This window comes from Oryzias melastigma, linkage group LG23, assembly GCF_002922805.2.
Source record: "Oryzias melastigma strain HK-1 linkage group LG23, ASM292280v2, whole genome shotgun sequence".
Taxonomy (NCBI): Eukaryota; Metazoa; Chordata; class Actinopteri; order Beloniformes; family Adrianichthyidae; genus Oryzias; species Oryzias melastigma.
The window spans coordinates 12,642,384-12,655,284 of record NC_050534.1 but is presented as its reverse complement, the minus strand read 5'-3'; the positions used below and the strand labels follow the sequence as shown (position 1 = coordinate 12,655,284).

At 36.8% G+C, this 12,901-nt stretch overlaps 1 protein-coding gene and 1 long non-coding RNA gene across 13 annotated transcripts in view; one reads left to right on the top strand and one right to left on the bottom strand.

Moving 5' to 3' along the window:
* The window catches only part of cacna1c (calcium channel, voltage-dependent, L type, alpha 1C subunit), a 190,283-nt gene that overhangs the window by 81,155 nt on the left and 96,227 nt on the right, over nucleotides 1-12,901 (bottom strand). The gene's annotated exons all lie outside the window — the stretch shown is intronic.
* Nucleotides 1-12,901, top strand: part of LOC112156859 — a 67,497-nt gene that overhangs the window by 37,835 nt on the left and 16,761 nt on the right. Inside the window, exon 3 of the long non-coding RNA XR_002921060.2 lies at nucleotides 6,530-6,603. This is a non-coding gene — a long non-coding RNA (uncharacterized LOC112156859). The remainder of the gene's footprint in view (nucleotides 1-6,529; nucleotides 6,604-12,901) is intronic.

Genomic DNA, 12,901 nt, shown 5'->3' with positions numbered 1-12,901 from the left:
GAAGGGACCCAGTTGGGGGTCAAGGGTCTTGCCTATAGACCCAATCTGGATGGAGATCAATGGACACCCCGCGATTCAACCCAGGTCTCCTGCGTGCAAACCCTATACTTAGCCCACTGAGCCAGATGGCAGCAGAAAAAGGATAAACAAGGGAAGGAAGTGAAGACTTAGAGTGTTAACATGGATAACTGTGATGGACAGTTCCGAATAGGAAGTACCTGTGGACTCCAAGAAGCCAAAATCCCATAGACTTTTATTAAGAAATAGACAGTTAATCCTCAGTCATTTGTCAGAATAATCATTCTTGATGATACGTTTTTCTTAACGTCTTCTTGCTAATCCTAATTTTCTATGGGTGGCGCCATACCCCACTTCGTCCAGTGATGATATATCTCTATGGATTGGGTAGACTGGTTCAATCCTAGACTTTTACTGTATGGAGGGATGAGTGGGTTTTCTCGGCCCTCTGGCTTCCTCCCACAGTCCAAAACCTTCATAGGTAAAGTAAGAACCCCAAATTACCCCTATAGGTGTGGCCCTGCAACAGACTGCTGACCTGTTCAGGGTGTGTCCAACAATATCTGGGTTGCCTCTAGCAGCCCTGTGACCCAGTCAATCAAGATGATTGATTCAGACTCAGAAAGAGATTGTTAAATCAATTAAATTGACTTTTAAAACCTAAAATAAGCAAAATAACTTACAGCTGAAACATTCAAGCACATTTCTGGTGAAAGATCGTAAGTGTGCACCAAGAACCAGGCCGGTTGATTGCTTCCTAAACTAGTATAAAGGAGTAGTTGTAATGTTTTAAGATGAGTGGCCAATCAAAATGAGAACCACAAGTTATGGATCTGATTTTATAAAACATATAATAATTAGTTTTTATGAGAAGGGTGTACCTGCAGGCCCGGAGACCCAGCAGCGTTTTCAGGACCGCATTCTCAGGACTGCATTCTCAGGACCCAGGCTTTTTTACCACAGCGCCCCCTACTGGTTGGAGTTTGTTTTGTTACTTTCTGAAGACTTTACGAGGCACATTGCACAGGCGAGTAGTAAGAGTAAAAGCGTGATCGAAGCGCTGTGACAACATAAACAACAAGGTAATTTATCAGTCGTAATCAAAGTTAAGGGTGAATGAAACATACCCAATTCTCACCATTAGTAACATTTATTTAAAAAAAAAAAGATAAACGGCACCCAGCAGCAACAAGTCCTGAAAACGTCCTGAGAACGTTGTTAGTCCTCCCTCCAGTAGGGGCGCTGTGTTAAAAAAGCCAGGGGCCTGAGAACGCGGTCCTGAAAATGCGGTCCTGAGAAAGTTGTTGGCGGTCTCCGTGTCTGCAGGTTTATACTACTGGTTTTTATGGTTGTAGAGTGTAATGAATAATGTCACATGTTCAAACGGGAGCATCCAACAAATCAGCCAACGACATGTGAAGGGACAGCCGTGTGTGACTGCTACATTTAGGTTACCGCAGAATGCTTCTATAATCCGATGGCCGACAAATAATAGAAAGCAGCGTGGACAGTAAAAGTGCAAACAAGGATGACTTTAAGTGAAATCCAATTTGTGAGAAAAACCACCCAGCATCTTACCCCCTGACCCAACAAATCCTTTCTGATTAAACATGATTAAAGGGAAGGAGGCCTGTGTAGTTTTTCTTCTGGGTGCCATAGCAATGTCACCATGACACCCAAACAGGATTAGCTGCTTACACCCACTCCCCTGCTGTTACCATAGTAGCACTGCTGAAACTGCCACCAACAAGCTATAAAAAGACGAGCTAAACTTCAAGAAAAAGAAAAGTTACAAAGAAAACCACGTCACCCCTACTTAATTCATCATCTTCCTTTTGTTTTAGGGGTATTTCATCTTTTTATTGACTGAATAAAAAATGCAAAGATAATACTTTGAAATAGACTGAGGGAAAGAGAGGAGATCAAATTGTGTCTTCCTCTGTTTTACGCCTCCCCCCTGTTCCTGTAAGGGTTATGACGGTCTTACAGCGTCACTTTCAGCTTCTTTGAGTCAATTTGAATACATTCTTAAAACTTTATTGGAAATGCTAAAAGATGTTTATTAATAGGGATTACGACAGAGTTGATTAATAAAAAAAATAATATGAATTAAGAAACAGATGGTTTGAAGAAGAATGAACAAATGTATTGATTTAAACTGGAATATTTAGCTATTGAGCAGAAAGAGTCTGAACTATATCGTATGTAGACAACCAGGAACATTTATGGCAAATATGCAGGTTTGTGGGTCATCCAGATAAAGGACGGCGATTTCTTGGAGTGGAATGCTTGATAAAAGTGTCTACCATAACTTGTATGCCCTTTTATATTTTATTCTTTTGAAAAAAGAAAAAAAAAACTCCCTGAATCACTGAAAAAGCAAGAGGCTGATCATGTAAAAGTGTTTTGTTGTCCCCCATTTCTCTGCTGGAATGGAATATTCCAGTCAATGGCTAGTCGAGAGACTCGCAAGCTAGCATGCAGTCCGTGTTGCCAGGTGTTACCTTTTTGGAATATTTTGGCATTTATTAAAGTTTTTTTGTGGGGCTATTATGGAATTTAACTAATATTTCAGCTACATGATAGCTATTTTGGCTAGTTTATGATTTTATTTTCATTTTTTCGGGCTAATTTGGAGTCTAGCTAATATTTCAGCTACATGCTAACTTTTTTGGCTAAATTAGGATATATTATATTAATATAAGATGGACATTTATTGGAACAGAGCTGTAAAAACAGAAAGCCTACAGCAAAATTAGCAGGATTTGACATTTCACTCTGTCTCTACCTATTGTAGGTGGCGTACGAGGACTAGTAAACATCCAGAGCACCCGCATACAAGGAGAACATGTGTACATATCAGAACTACCATCCCGTGTAATAATAAACCTGTACTTGTATTCTAAAATATAGAGTTTACACCAACTGTATGTTTTGGGTTTCCAACTTAAGCTTCTTCTCCTTTATGTGTGTTCTAAGACGATTCCTTTCAGTGTGGGATTAAGCGGTAAGATCTGTGACAGAGAGGTTTGAAGAAGGCTGGAGTTTGTGATTGGAAGAAGAGTAAAAAAAAAAAAAAAAAAAAAAATGATGAAAAGTATTCACTGCATACCAGTAAATATATGTATTCCTTTCTCAAATCAAAGGAGGGGGGAGAAGGGAAAAAATAAGCGCACAAACCACCTACACTTTTGCTTTCAGCTCAGTTGGGAACGCAGGAAGCAGCTTGTTGCTCTATGCAGACATGGTCATAATTAAAAACATGAAAGACACGCACACATACGGGACTGTTGCCTCAAACCGTGCAGGAACCAAACTCCCGTATGCAACAGCAGACGAAGCTTATGGGGATGAATGTGTGGAGAACTTCACATTAAAATAAAAAAGTGATGTTTGTCAATTATGCACAAATTTTAAGTTAATTTTAAATTTTAAATTAGTTTTTTTTTAAATAATTAAGACTATTTGAGAAAAGGTACCGTTAGGCTACTCTTTGTTTTTACTGATTCAGCATGAAAGTCAGCAGAAGAAATTGAGCATGTAGTTTTTCATTTTTTAGCTTAGATAATAAGACCTGTATGCCAGTGTCATGTGCATTAATCCTCAAAAACTCTTTTTTTCTTTTACTATTGTATTTGAAATAGTATAAAAATATAATTTAAAAAGTTATTTAAAACACTAAAAGAAATGAAAATCTTAAAAAATTAGAAAATCTCAGGATTATTTTGGATAAATTAGGGTTTATTTCTTCAATAAATTTGTTAAGAAATAATTTTACATTTTGGTTGATCATCTGTGAAATTTTATTGTATTTGTCAAGTGTCTAGAGTATTTTTTTTTTTTTTATTTACAAGAACATATGTTTCACATTTCCCAAAGTACTTTGCAAAAAATTACCCCCAAAAAAAGGAACAATAGGTGAAAAGTGTTTGAAATTTGAACTCATTTGAATCTTTTGCATTACCTAGTGGTCCTCAGTGGTGTTTTAATTGTTATTTTGCTGTTTTTATCCAAAATCAAAAACATAATTGGGCGATACTGATAATTTGGGTATCGGTCAGATACTGATACCAATCATAATATTTTTGTAAATGCTTTTTTATTGTTTTTTGTCGTTTTTTTTCTTTAAATTACTTGATAAACATAAAAACAAAATTAGGACAAAATTATAAGTTAAAAGGAAAATAGTTTATTAAAATAAAAATAAAAAATTGAAATTAAAGAAAAATTGAAGGAGTGAATACAAGCAACTATCATACAAACGTAAATCAAAATGTTTAACAAATAAAAACTACTGGTAGAAATATAAACAATTTGTAGCTTTTTGCCCTTTAAATCAAACAATAAAAACAGGTGGAAAAGTGGAAATATCGATATCTGCGACCGGTATCGATCCGATAACTTGAGATCGATATTATCGATATTTTGTGATTTCAGCATCTACATCACTGCTACAAGCTTTATCCATTATATTTTTCGTCTGCACATTATTATCAATGTTTTGAATAAAAAGAACCACAGAAATTCAATTTTAATCTTAATTTCTTTACTATGTCCTCCATCATGAGAAAAATGCCACAAGAACATGAAAATACATGAAATACACAGTTTTTATTGGAGTGGGTCTTTAACTGGTTTATTAGCATATTAAGAACATGTAGATAATTTTACTAAAGATGTTGGTTTTCATAAATCTTTTACTTCTGACTTGTTTGGATCAAAAGTATCAGGTAGTCGTTGAGGACATGTTATGGAAGCAGGTCCCCATTCACTCATAAATTAAAGTTTTAAAGCGCAAATAAAGAGTCTTATTGCCTGTTTAGAAACCGTGTCTGCTTTTGTAGGTGGAATTTATATTCCTGACGGGTTTGGGAGAGGATCTTTAAAAGCCTAATCATATTATCTTACATTTGACCTGAAAAGTGAGCACAAATAGGGGTGTGGTCTTGTGATTAACAGGTGACAGCTTTACTACCATCCAAGCAGCCTTTCTAGAAGCTCTTCACCCATTATTTTGTCTCTCCTTTGAGTTTGTTTGTTAGAAAAAGCTGCAGAAAACATCCCGATCTCTTGATTTTGCTTGACTTAAACTTTCTGAAAGTACACCAACGCTGTTGTGTTCCCGCCTTTTGATTGAGTCATTTAAATTGCTTGGACCCTGTGCGACTGGGTGTCAACCAGAGAACACACGAGCGCTAACTCGCCATTAACCATCCACCCAGTTTTGTGATGTGAGCTCCTGCTGAGTCTGGCACGTCAACCAGCTCTCACATTCCATCTTTCCGTCATTATCAAGCTTTTTCTGCTGTGCCTGTTTTTTCCCCTATGTTTTATTGTTGCAGTTTAAAACCAAAAAGGGATTTATCATTTTTTATGTTCAGATTTAATAGTTGCTATTAGAAAATGTCATGGAAAACATGTTGGCAAACCAAATCAAACTTTATTTATAAAGCATCGATAGACCAATTTCTTTGCTCACTCAAATTTCAAAAAGTATTGGAAAAACCTTTTAATGACAAATTAGCAAAAAATCATAAATAAACATAAACTACGGAACGATAACCAGTTTTGGTTCAGAACAAATATGTCAACATCAATTGCCCTGATGGAGGCTGTGGAAGAAATTTCAAATTTAATGGATACAAAAAAAAATTCAGTTGGGTTATTTATTGATCTCTAGAAAGATTTTGATACAATCAATCATTCTGTGTTACTTAAAAAAAATGACATAGCTATGGCATTAAGGGGGTTCCATATAACTGGATTAATCGAGATGTGAGGGCATTGTATGTGGTGTCCCACAGGGTTCAGCTTTAGGTCCCAAATGATTTATTATTAAAAATAAAAAAATAATAAAACAGAACATATACAAAGCGCCAGAGAAGCCAGACCAGAATGGATGTAGTGTGAGCACTTTTCAAATATCTAATGATCCACACTGGATGCAGCGTGAACTCAGGGGGAGCTTCACGACTGGTAAACAAAATGTAGAAGAAATAAAATGCATGAGAGTAAAAACATATAAATAAAAACTGAGATTACTAACCATAAAATGGCACATTTTGTTATGTTTTGCACTCATATTAAACTGTCAAAGTGTCCTTTTGCAATATTTAGCAGAGAAAAACATAATTCCAGTGTGTTAACTGTGAAGCTACAAAGACAAATTACAGTCTAATAATTGAAAGACTTGTCAGCTTCTGTAGAGATGTGGAGATTATTGTAATTTTGAGAAAGCTTTAATATATTTCTTTTTATAACTATAGCAACTAAAGCATTTGGATTTATTGTAATGGTACTGTATATATTAGCAACAACAATGGTTACTGTCATCTAAATATTTGTAAAAAATGCTTAAAAAAAGCTTTTTTTTGTAACTAAAATGTAATAATGTCTTATTGTACATATTAAAAAGATGCACATGTGTTGTAATTATACTACAATCATGTCATAACACATTTATTATGTCTATGCACCTATGAGATCTGCTTTCTTGCCCATTTCCCCGCAGTACTTTTTGAAGCTCTGCACGGTCACCGTGGCAACCAAAAGATCAGCGCTCTTGTGGAAGCATCTTTGAAACAGGTACAAATGAGATGTTTGGGGAGTGATGTCACGAGGTTAATCAGACGCAGAGACGCCTCCACCAGAGGACACGCCGTTCCCGTCGGAACACAATGACATGCACATATTTGACGACTGCGGCTCGTAAAAAACAACCGCCAAGGACACGCCCAAACATGAAAACATGTGGACAGCCTGTAAAGACGACACGCACACACCTGCCCTTCAGTCAATGCATATGTGAAAGGACAAACCAATGACAGTACGCGCAATGGCAACAATGAAGACTAAAATTGACCCCAAGAAGGAAGAATTGAAGTATATTTTTCTTTGCAAACATTAGCCTAAGCCTAGCCCCCATGTGAATACAGCGTTAGAGTATTTAAATCAGCCAGCTTTTGGTCATTAGCATTCAGGGTGAGGTTTTTAATCATCTGCTCTTGCTGTCTTGAACCGTTCCCTATCTGTCCTTCACAACACCCCGTTGCCACAAATCAAGTTATCATTTCTCCATGTGCCCCTGTGCTGCTCCCCGTGCAATACCTTTGATTTACCACACTGAACGCCTTCCGTGTTTATTTAATCAACTCAAGTTGTCTCTTTACAATTTCAAAAAGATCTTTTGCCTGTATATGCTTCTTCTCCTTCTGTCCCTCTTTTTTCTCTTGAGTATGCCCATTAGTTCTGCTTGCCTGGTGTTTGATGGAGCCTGTCGCCACACCGCCCCCCCTTAGAGACCCCGCTGAAGTCGCCGTGGCACCTTTGACTCATCAATCTCCTAGCAGCTGGCAGGGATAACTGACCCAAAGGGCAAGGTCTCTGCCGGCCACCTGGAGTCAAGATGGCTGTCACGTCAGAGCAGAAGTAGAGGACAGGCAGGCGACAGATTGAGGTGTTTCTAATTCAATAGGAAAGGAAAGAGATGTTCAGAAAGCTGTAGGATAGTGGAAAAGGTGCTTGTGAAAATGTTTCAGTTAATACATGTCTTGCTAAAAAACATTGAAAACTATGCTTTTTTTGTAGCCACCTTCTTACATCAGAGCTCACTCCTAACTCGTCAAATGTGGAGGTATGGTTCGGGCCCCTTCTGCGTCACTTTTTGACCTTTTCCCCAACTTGTGGTTTTTTGGACATGCTGGTGGTTCCCATTGAATCATGAGGATCCGACCCTCAGGATGCGGTACCTGACATGGGTAAGGGTACTTATCCAAGGGTATGATAGTATGTAAGGCCTCCAGTCCCCTCTTGGCTGGTTTAGAATGGTCCGGACAATTCAAGTGAGTGTTTCAATTGAGCGTTGGACCATCAAAGAGTATGCAGGGTGTAGACCGATGACGTAGCCGTGTGACAAAACGGTGCTAGTACAGCGAAAGAGAAGCAGCATCAGCAGACTCAGAAACGGAGAGAAAATGAAAAAGACAACCGCGAAGGATAGTTATAATCTGGATATAGATAAAGGATGGATAAAAGTCTCTATGCTGCTGAACCGTCTATTGTTCTTAATCAAAAATAAAAAAAACAACTCTTTGTGTTGAGCAATACTCTAATGTTCTTCAATAAATGTTTACAAAGCACGATCTGAAGTGTTTTTGACGGTATGGATCAGTAACGGACATTCTTCGGTCGTGGGTGAGAAGGAAACGGAAGGGTCTCAAGATTTGTGGTTCGTAAAACCTTTCCGCTAATCAATGGGTTACATCGTGTGACGAGAGAAGCTTCCATTTTCCTATGGACCTACGCCTAACGGTGGACCAGAAATGGTACCAGTCTGGCCCATTCCGGTCTTGTCCGGTCTGGATTTCTCTGTAGAAACGAGCCATTGAAGTACCAGGTTAGGGTACAAGTACCAGTTTGGTCCAAACCCCAAGGATTGGGGACCCCAATTACCGTCTTTGGCCTAGTACCGGTACTGATTTGTGGCCCGGAGGTTGGGAACCCCTGATCAAATGGGAACAGACAACAGCACATTAAAAAAACGACAAGTTGGGGACACCTAAAACATGAAAAAGTGGCGCAGAGGGGGCCCGAACCACACGTCCATACATGACGAGAATGCATCAACACTTTAAAGTAATGAAGTGCTTACACAATCAACATGAATTAGTTAATTTTATCGTAGACAAAAGCAGCTTTACGCCATTTTGCAACACTAGGTTAGTAATGTGTTACATATGGGTTCAAAGCTGATCTGAAAAACTGATTTAGGTGATTAAAGATTAAAACAGACACCTTTTCAACTTTTTTTGTCATGCAGGTCTTTCTCTTGTACAAGTGTATCAGATACAAACAGGAACCAAGCATGAAACTAGAAAGGAGATTTCATGCTGCTGCCGATACACTAAAACCACTACAGAGGGCACCAAGGTTAATAGGCATTCTACAAATTGATTTATAGGGGCCCGTGTAATCCTCCAGCAAACCTATAAACACTCAAAGCATACACACACAAGCTGAGAACACATGCGCTCACTTTCCAATTTAAACACCACTCAAATTCTAAAGCAATATCAGAAAATAGAGACGTGATGAGGAAAATATGAGGTAGATAAAAGAAGACTGAACCTGCAACATAATGCAACGTGTGCTTGCCAGCTAACTTTATTGATTTCTTTGCCTTTGGATGCATTTTTTCTTTAAGTGTTGTGCCTTAAATGTTGACACTGGCACAGAACCAAAAGAAGAAGAAAAAAAATCATGTATCCAGTCAGAGTGTTGGCACCGCTGAGACACCCTGAGTAATAGCCTTTTTGCTTTACCATCATTATGTCACATTACACACTGATTCTTGGGAAGTATCACTGTATTTAAGGTCTAAGTGGCTTTGCTGAAGCGCAGTGCTCAAGGGCACACAACCGCATTATGAGGTCCCGACTGCTGGGGCAATCCCAGCCAAAGTTTTACTCATCATTTAAATGGGAGTCACTCAAAAGCCAACTGCGTATGTATTATTATTTAAAAAAAAAAAAGCAAACAAACCACATTCAGCACACAACATTCTCCCACACAACCTAATCACATTTATTTTTTTCCTCCTAAATATTGTAAGATTGAGCTGCTGCATCGATGAGTCACTGATGACACAAGCACACAAAAACTAACGGCTGTTAAACACTCTGCTCCCATGTTGCAAACGACTGAGATATCTGGAGACTTGAAATGTGTCATCTGTCAGAGAGGCACAAATCCATTGAAAGAAATACACAAAAATATTGCACATGTATCCTAATGATAGCATGAAACCACAATGATCAATGCGTGAGCAATGCACAAGTGTCACTATGGTTCATTTTAGATTAATTATGGATAGCAGGAAACACTGCACACACATGCTTTTGTTTCAGTTTCTCCTTTTTCTTGTGGGTTTAGACCATTCTTTAATGGTAAAATAGCCATTTGGGCTCTTTTTCGGCTGATCAACACCTAGCGTAGGAGCTGTATAGTCTTACTTTAGCCTTAACAGATTTGGATTTAAATTTATGACCTTTTTTTTGTTTGTTTTTTTTAATAAATGTGAATTATGTCAAGATTTTTTGGCATGAACAAAAAGAAAAATATTTAAAAATATAAAAAGAAACTAGCATGTCTGAAAATTCCTTTTTTTTTTTGCTTTTTATAGTTATAGAGGCCAAATTAGCGAAAAAGTTAGCTTGTAGCTCAAATACTAGCTGAACTCCAAATTAGCATACCATTTCTCAGAAAATTACGTCAGCCAAAGTGTTAGCAAAAGAAAAGCTAAACTCTAAATTAGCCTAAAATCCCTAGTAGAAAACAAATTAGCCAAAAATATTAGCATATTGCTAAAATACCGGTATTAGCTAAACTCTAAATTAGCATAAAAAACTAATTAGAGGTCAAATTAGCCAAAAAGGCTAGCTTGTTGCTTAATTATTAGCTGAACTCAAAAACAGCCTAAAAATCCTCAGTAAACTAAATTAGTCAAAAATGTTCACATGTTGCAAAAATAGAAACTAAATTCCATTTCCAGTTTATGCTAATTTGGAGTTAGGTTAATATTTTAGCAATATGCTAACATTTTTGGCTCATTTGTTATCTACTTGAGTTTTTAGGCTAATTTAGTGTTTAGCTTTTATTTTAGCATTATGCTAACATTTTGGCTGATGTAATTTACTGAGGAATTTTACGCTAATCTGGAGTTCAGTTAGTAATTAGGCAACGAGCTAGCTTTTTCGCTAATTTGGCCTCTACTAAAAGTAAAAGGTAAAAATGTTTTAAAAAATACAATTTTGAGAAATTGTTTCTTTTTAAATTTTTGCTTTTGTTCGTGCTAAAAAATTGACATAATACATATCTATAAAAAAAAAGATGGGCATAAATGCTAATCCAAGTTTCCTAAAGTAAGACTATACGGCTCTTTTTAGGTTTTAAAGAGAACTGATGTGATGATTGTAACATAACTCTATGCATCAAAGCAAAAACTGTAATGAATTTGACATATCCTTTATCAGGTAAATGGAAAAGACAGTATAATCTAATCTCACTTTAAAAAGCAACTCCATCAGTTTGTGTAATTTCTCACTTTACTTATTTAATCTGTATATTTTCACAAGGGCTATCCAGCATGCCACAAGAACATGTTGTTGCAATGAATCCGCCTTACAGCTCTTTGCTCATTCCGGCTCATTTTAAATGGACTCCTTGGAGAAGGTTATCTTCGCCTTTAAAAAACCAGTGCTGGTGATTTGTGAGTCTCCGGCGAGATTTTGGGGCTTGGTTTCAGTCAAGCAAGCAGTAGCAAGATGTCTCTGCTGTATTTTATTTCACATTTGTTTAATTTTTTCCCCTCCTTTCTATAATGTCTTGTGTTCACATTCTATTGCACATCTTGAAACGATCAGGATCTTGGCGGCGAGGCAGAAAGAGAGGCAACGCACTGTGTGGAAAAAGCATACCCACAATTCCACTGCTCCGTCCAAACCCATGCAAACGCTGCGACATGCACACGTGTCTTTAATTCCATTGTATTTACTAGCTGGCAGTTAGCCTACCTCGGTGTTGCCTGGGAAACAGGTTAGTAAATTTAGCAACGTTTTTTTTGAGTTACAAGAAGAATTTTCTCCTTTTTTTTTTTTTAATGTATTGAAAACATAAGAACATGTAACAAACCCAAACACATGTAAATAATTTGTTCCCTCATGACAGCTCAGTAGGAGGCAATCTCACAAACATTTATTCATGTTTGTGTAAATGACTAATCATACAAAAACGACCCTTGAAGTTGTAATCCTTTGTGACCATTTTTGTTGGCGGGAAGCTTAGATTCAGTTCTAAGGAAGAAATATATATATTTAATGCATTTTTTACCATGATGTGGATTAAAAGTTGCATCAAAATCCATCAGTTGATACATTTTCTATGATTATTTCCTTTTTTGTCAATTGCAAAGTTTTTAAAGACATTTTGTTCCCATTTTTCAATAAAAAGAAACAGGCATAAAATTAAATCAGTTTTTTTCAAGCAATAATTCCAAAGAAATCAAATCACTTAAACCTAAACTATGAAATCTAACAAAAATGTGTTTTAGTAACATTTTTACAGAGAAAAAATATATAAACATGAAACAGAATTCAAATTAAGAAAAATATAGATCAACAAATATAAGATGTATTAGTAAAAAATGTGAAAAAAAGACATGCTTATTTTTAAACACACCTTCTTTACTTTGAATGCTTGAGTGCATGTGTGTGAACAGTGTGGTTGTGTTGCACATATAGTATTGATGAGCCAAGTTTGCTGCATGGTCAGCCAAAAAAAGGAAGCCTCAGATGTTTGTGTAAAGAATGTGAGAGCTGATGAAACCTGGAGCTGAGTAAAAAAAAAAAAAAATGGAATCAAAGACGATCAAGCAGATATTTATACAAATGCATTTTTATGTGCTGATGCACACATGTAAAAGTTGATTTACTGAGTCGGTGAGAGGCTCTGACACATAAAAATGCTCCAGGCTGTAATTCAGAATATTAAGTAAAAAAATCTTCATTATGTGTGCAGCAGGGCGGATATCCATTTAACCCATTAGTGTCTGCTGCAGTCTGAAGAATGCCTCAAGTTTTAACAGATCGAGCTGATAAAGATGTGCTTACTAAAAAAAAAATGAAATAAATAGCAATATTTGTTGTTTTCACATGATTGGACACAAAGGTTTATACTTTAGAAGTAGACTCCTTCTTGTACTCTTAATTATGTTACTTCACCATAAACAACCAGACACTATAGTGTTTGAAAATGTTCAAAAACTATTATAAACTTGTTAAAATCTGCTGCGTGATATCTATGAAGGGATATTTCTGCCATCACATTG